The sequence below is a fragment of the Chiloscyllium punctatum genome, chromosome 47 (assembly GCF_047496795.1).
Source record: "Chiloscyllium punctatum isolate Juve2018m chromosome 47, sChiPun1.3, whole genome shotgun sequence".
Lineage (NCBI taxonomy): Eukaryota > Metazoa > Chordata > Chondrichthyes > Orectolobiformes > Hemiscylliidae > Chiloscyllium > Chiloscyllium punctatum.
Genome location: NC_092785.1, coordinates 44,925,319 through 44,932,322, shown reverse-complemented (window position 1 = coordinate 44,932,322; position 7,004 = coordinate 44,925,319). Strand labels below are relative to the sequence as shown.

Here is a 7,004-nt window from a genome sequence, read left to right as displayed (position 1 = left end):
TCTCTCTCACACACACACACATTTACTCTCTCTCTCACACACACAGACACACATTTACTCTCTCTCTCACACACACACATTTACTCTCTCTCTCACACACACACACACACACACACATTTACTCTCTCTCACACACATTTACTCTCTCTCTCACACACACACACTTACTCTCTCTCACACACTTACTCTCTCTCACACACACACACACACATTTACTCTCTCTCACACACACACACACACATTTACTCTCTCTCACACACACATTTACTCTCTCTCTCACACACACACATTTACTCTCTCTCACACACACACACACTTACTCTCTCTCACACACACACATTTACTCTCTCTCACACACACACACACACATTTACTCTCTCTCTCACACACACAGACACACATTTACTCTCTCTCTCACACACACAGACACACATTTACTCTCTCTCTCACACACACAGACACACATTTACTCTCTCTCTCACACACACAGACACACATTTACTCTCTCTCTCACACACACACATTTACTCTCTCTCTCTCACACACACATTTACTCTCTCTCTCACACACACACACATTTACTCTCTCTCTCACACACACACACATTTACTCTCTCTCTCACACAAACACACATTTACTCTCTCTCACACACACACACATTTACTCTCTCTCACACACACACACATTTACTCTCTCTCTCTCACACACACACATTTACTCTCTCTCTCTCACACACACATTTACTCTCTCTCTCTCACACACACATTTACTCTCTCTCTCTCACACACACACATTTACTCTCTCTCTCACACACACACACATTTACTCTCTCTCTCTCACACACACACATTTACTCTCTCTCACACACACACACATTTACTCTCTCTCTCACAGACACACATTTACTCTCTCTCTCACAGACACACATTTACTCTCTCACACACACACACACACATTTACTCTCTCTCTCACACTCACACACATTTACTCTTTCTCTCACACTCACACACATTTACTCTCTCTCTCTCACACACACACACACTTACTCTCCCTCACACACACAGACACACATTTACTCCCTCTCTCACACACACACATTTACTCTCTCTCTCACACACACACACATTTACTCTCTCACACACACACACATTTACTCTCCCTCACACACACAGACACACATTTACTCCCTCTCTCACACACACACATTTACTCTCTCTCTCACACACATACACACATTTACTCTTTCTCACACACACACACACACATTTACTCTCTCTCACACACACATTTAATCTCTCTCTCAAACACACACATTTACTCTCTCACACACACACACATTTACTCTCTCACACACACACACATTTACTCTCTCACACACACACACATTTACTCTCTCACACACACACACATTTACTCTCTCACACACACACACATTTACTCTCTCACACACACACACACACATTTACTCTCTCTCACACACACATTTAATCTCTCTCTCAAACACACACATTTACTCTCTCACACACACATTTACTCTCTCTCTCACACACACACACATTTACTCTCTCTCTCACACACACACACATTTACTCTCTCTCTCACACACACACACATTTACTCTCTCTCACACACACACACACATTTAATCTCTCGCTCACACACACACACACATTTAATCTCTCGCTCACACACACACACCCCCATTTAATCTCTCGATCTCACACACACATTTACTCTCTCTCTCACAGACACACATTTAATCTCTCTCACCCACACACATTTACTCTCTCTCACACACACACACATTTACTCTCTCACACACACACACACACTTACTCTCTCACACACACACACATTTACTCTCTCACACACACACACATTTACTCTCTCACACACACACACATTTACTCTCTCACACACACACACCCACATTTACTCCCTCTCTTACACACACACATTTACTCTCTCTCTCACACACACACATTTACTCTCTCACACACACACACACACATTTAATCTCTCTCTCACACAAACACACATTTACTCTCACACACAGACACACACTCACACATTTACTCTCTCTCACACACACATTTACTCTCTCGCTCACACACACACATTTACTCTCTCTCACACACACATTTACTCTCTCTCACACGCACACACACACGTTTAATCTCTCTCACCCACACATTTCCTCCCTCTCTCTCTCTCACACATACATTTACTCTCTCACACAAACACACATTTACTCTCTCTCTCACACACACACATTTACTCTCTCTCACACACACACACACACACATTTACTCTCTCTCTCTCACACACACACACACATTTACTCTCTCTCTCTCACACACACACACACACACACACACACACACATTTAATCTCTCGCTCACACACACACATTTACTCTCTCTCTCTCTCTCACACACACACATTTACTCTCTCTCTCTCACACACACACACACATTTACTCTCTCTCTCTCACACACACACACACATTTACTCTCTCTCTCTCACACACACACACACATTTACTCTCTCTCTCTCACACACACACACACATTTACTCTCTCTCTCTCACACACACACACACACACACACACACACACACACACACACATTTAATCTCTCGCTCACACACACACATTTACTCTCTCTCTCTCTCACACACACACACACACACACACACATTTAATCTCTCGCTCACACACACACATTTACTCTCTCTCTCTCACACACACACACCTTTAATCTCTCTCACCCACACATTTCCTCCCTCTCTCTCACACACACAAATTTACTCTCTCACACAAACACACATTTTACTCTCTCTCTCACACAAACACACATTTACTCTCTCTCTCTCACACACACATTTACTCTCTCTCAAACACACACACACACACAATTTACTCTCTCTCACACACACACATTTACACTCTCTCTCTCACACATACAATTACTCTCTCACACAAACACACATTTACTCTCTCTCTCACAGCACACATTTACTCCCTCTCTCTCACATACATACATTTACTCTCTCACACACACACATTTACTCACATACATACATTTACTCTCTCACACACACACATTTACTCACATACATACATTTACTCTCTCACACACACACACATTTACTCTCTCACACGCACACACATTTACTCTCTCACACGCACACACACTTACTCTCTCTCTCACACACACACATTTACTCTCTCTCTCACACACACACACACACACTTACTCTCTCTCTCACACACACACATTTACTCTCTCTCTCACACACACACATTTACTCTCTCTCTCTCACACACACACTTACTCTCTCTCTCACACACACACACTTACTCTCTCTCTCACACACACACTTACTCTCTCTCTCACACACACACATTTACTCTCTCTCTCTCACACACACACTTACTCTCTCTCTCACACACACACTTACTCTCTCTCTCACACACACACTTACTCTCTCTCTCACACACACACATTTACTCTCTCTCTCACACACACACAGGCACATTTAATCTCTCCCCCACACACACATATTTACTCTCTCTCTCACTCTCACACACACACATTTACTCTCTCGCACACACACATATTTAATCTCTCTCTCACCACAACAACGAGCACCCGAGCTACAAATCTTCTCACAAACTTTGAACACCTACGGGCGAGAGACGCTAAGACAAGCCAGGAAATGGGAATCCTGTGCCAACCGCCTAAGCGCCAAATGACAAGCAACATGAGTTCGAATGGGACAACACTACCATTATAGGACAAGCCAAACAGAGGACAGCCAGGGAATTCCTAGAGCAATGGCACTCATCCACAGACTCTATCAACAAATACATCGACCTGGAGTCAATATACCGGCCACTACAGCGGACAGCTCAAACTGACAACCGGAAGTGGCAGAGACAGGCCACTATAAATGCTGGAGGAAATAGCACAGAAGCGCTTCACAGGAGGCTCCCAAGCACTGAGGATGTCACCTAGACAGGGGACGAAACGTCTGCAAGACAAATTCCCAGCTCGGCGAACAGAACCACAACAACGAGCACCCGAGCTACAAATCTTCGCACAAACTTTAAACGTTACTCTCTCTCTCACACACACACAGAAACATTACTCTCTCACACACACACAGAAACATTACTCTCTCTCACACGCACACAGTAACATTACTCTCTCTCACACGCACACAGTAACATTACTCTCACACACACACAAAGAAACATTACTCTCTCTCACACGCACACAGTAACATTACTCACACACACACAAAGAAACATTACTCTCTCTCACACGCACACAGTAACATTACTCTCACACACACACAAAGAAACATTACTCTCTCTCGCATACACACACGGAACCATTTTTACGCACGTACTCACACTCACAGAACCATTTACCCGCATGCATGCACCCTCTCTCACACACACAGAACCATTCACCTCCACAGCACACACACACTCACACACACAGAAACATTTCCTCTCTCACACACAAACATGCACATTCTTATATTACACTCACACTCAAATACCTAGAGACAGAAACACATACTCTTACACAAAAGCACACACGCTCAAATACCAATGCACTCAAATACATACACACACACACACTCAGACATATGCTCTCACACACAAACACATACTCAGACTAACACAGACACATGAAGACACAAACTAACAGGGACGCACATACACACGCTCAGACACAAAGTCACAGACACAGTTTCGCACCTGCCCTCCACTGCTGTCAGTACGGAAGATATATCGCAGGGCTGGGTCAGCTGTGAAGGTGCCCGCTGACTGGACACTGGCGATGCTCGGAGAGTTCTGGTCTTCATCCTGTGTCACTCCCCCTGAAAGTGGCAGAGACGGGCAGGAGTCACACACACAGCAACAGCGGGGACACACAGAGCCCCGTACATACACCCACACTCACACACTGCCACAAGCGAGGGGAAAGACAGGTGGGGCAGATTAGGAGAGGGAGAGTGGGTGGGGGGGGGGGGGGGGGGCGTGAGGGGGGGAGAGAGAGAGAGACACACACACAGAGAAATAGAGACAGAGAGAGAGAAAGAGAGAAAGAGAGAAAGAGAAAGAGAGAGACACACACAGAGAAAGAGAGACAGAGAGAGAGAAAGATTGAGAGAAAGAGAGAGAGAGAGAGAAAGAGAGACACAGAGACAGAGAGAGACACAGACAGAGAGAGAGGCAGAGAGACACAGAGACAGAGAGAGACACAGACAGAGAGAGAGGCAGAGAGAAATAGAGACAGAGAGAGAAACAGCGACAGAGAGAGACAGACAGAGAGAGAGAGACACAGAGAGAGAGACACAGAGAGAGAGAGACAGACAGACAGATAGAGAAAGAGAGAGAGACAGAGAGAGACACAGACAGAGAGAGAGGCAGAGAGAAATAGAGACAGAGAGAGAAACAGCGACAGAGAGAGACAGACAGAGAGAGAGAGACACAGAGAGAGAGAGACAGACAGACAGATAGAGAAAGAGAGAGAGACAGAGAGAGACACAGACAGAGAGAGAGGCAGAGAGAAATAGAGACAGAGAGAGAAACAGCGACAGAGAGAGACAGACAGAGAGAGAGAGACACAGAGAGAGAGAGACAGACAGACAGATAGAGAAAGAGAGAGAGACAGAGAGAGACACAGACAGAGAGAGAGGCAGAGAGAAATAGAGACAGAGAGAGAAACAGCGACAGAGAGAGACAGACAGAGAGAGAGAGACACAGAGAGAGAGAGACAGACAGACAGATAGAGAAAGAGAGAGAGACAGAGAGAGACAGAGAGAGAGAGAAAGATGCCATACCTTCCTGCAGGTGAAGTGAACCCTCCTCCCCTCCTGAAGCAGTTTGCTGCCTGGAAACGACACAAGACCCAGGTTAGTGAGTGCGAGGGAAGACAGCGACAAAGAGATAGTGAGAGAGAGAGAGATGGGTGGTAAAGGGACAGCAGTGAACCACGATATGGATCAACCCGGGCTCTGAGCTGGACGTTCTGACTGAAGTGTATTGATTGTCGACCTGCAGTGCTCCGAGTGGGACAGAGGTCTTTCCTCTGTCAGGACCACAACAACAGACTCATGTAGCTTGTCAAACACAATGGAGTGACACAGTACCGAGTCTGCCCTGACAGAAAACAGCACTTAAACCACACTGGTCCCAAAGCCTTGAATGTTATGACCGCGCTCATCCAAGTCATTCGAAAAGGAGGTGTGCTTTTCTGATTCAACGACCCTCCGCGGACAGCACATCCCATTCCCCCACCACCGCCATCCCTCAAATCCCTTCTAAACCTCCCGCCTTACACGTTAAAACGATGCCCTCCTTGTTAACGACCCATCAACTGAAAGGGGGAAGAGAGCTGATTTCTACTCATCCCCCGATCACAGAACAGCGCAGCAAAAGGGTCACAGAGATGTCCAACACAGAAACAGACCCGTCGGCCCAACTTGTCCATGTCGACCTGATCTCCTAACCTAATCTAATCCCATTGGCCCACATCCCTCCAAACCCTTCCTATTCATATACCCATCCAGATGCCTCTTAAATGCTGTAATTGTACCAGCCTCCACCACATCCTCTGGCAGCTCATTCCATACACGTACCACCCTCTGGGTGAAAACGTTGCCCCTTAGGTCTCTTTTATATCTTTCCCCTCTCACCCTAAACCTATGTCCCTCTAGTTCTGGACTACCTGACCCCAGGGAAAAGACTTTCCCTATTTACCCTATCCCATGCCCCTCATGATTTTATAAACCTCTATAAGGTCACCCCTCAGCCTCCAACGCTCCAGGGAAAACATTCCCAGCCTGACCGTATAGCTCAAACCCTCCAATCCATCTTAAATCTGTCTTCCTGGTTACTGGTCTCTGTCTCTCAGGGGATAAAAGGTCTAATGTGTCCATCCCTTCGGGGTAGCATCGTGGCTCAGCGTTTAGCACTGCTGCC

At 45.9% G+C, this 7,004-nt stretch overlaps 1 pseudogene; it reads right to left on the bottom strand.

The window, feature by feature from the left end:
- The window catches only part of LOC140468620 (upstream stimulatory factor 1-like), an 84,150-nt pseudogene that overhangs the window by 38,899 nt on the left and 38,247 nt on the right, over positions 1 to 7,004 (bottom strand).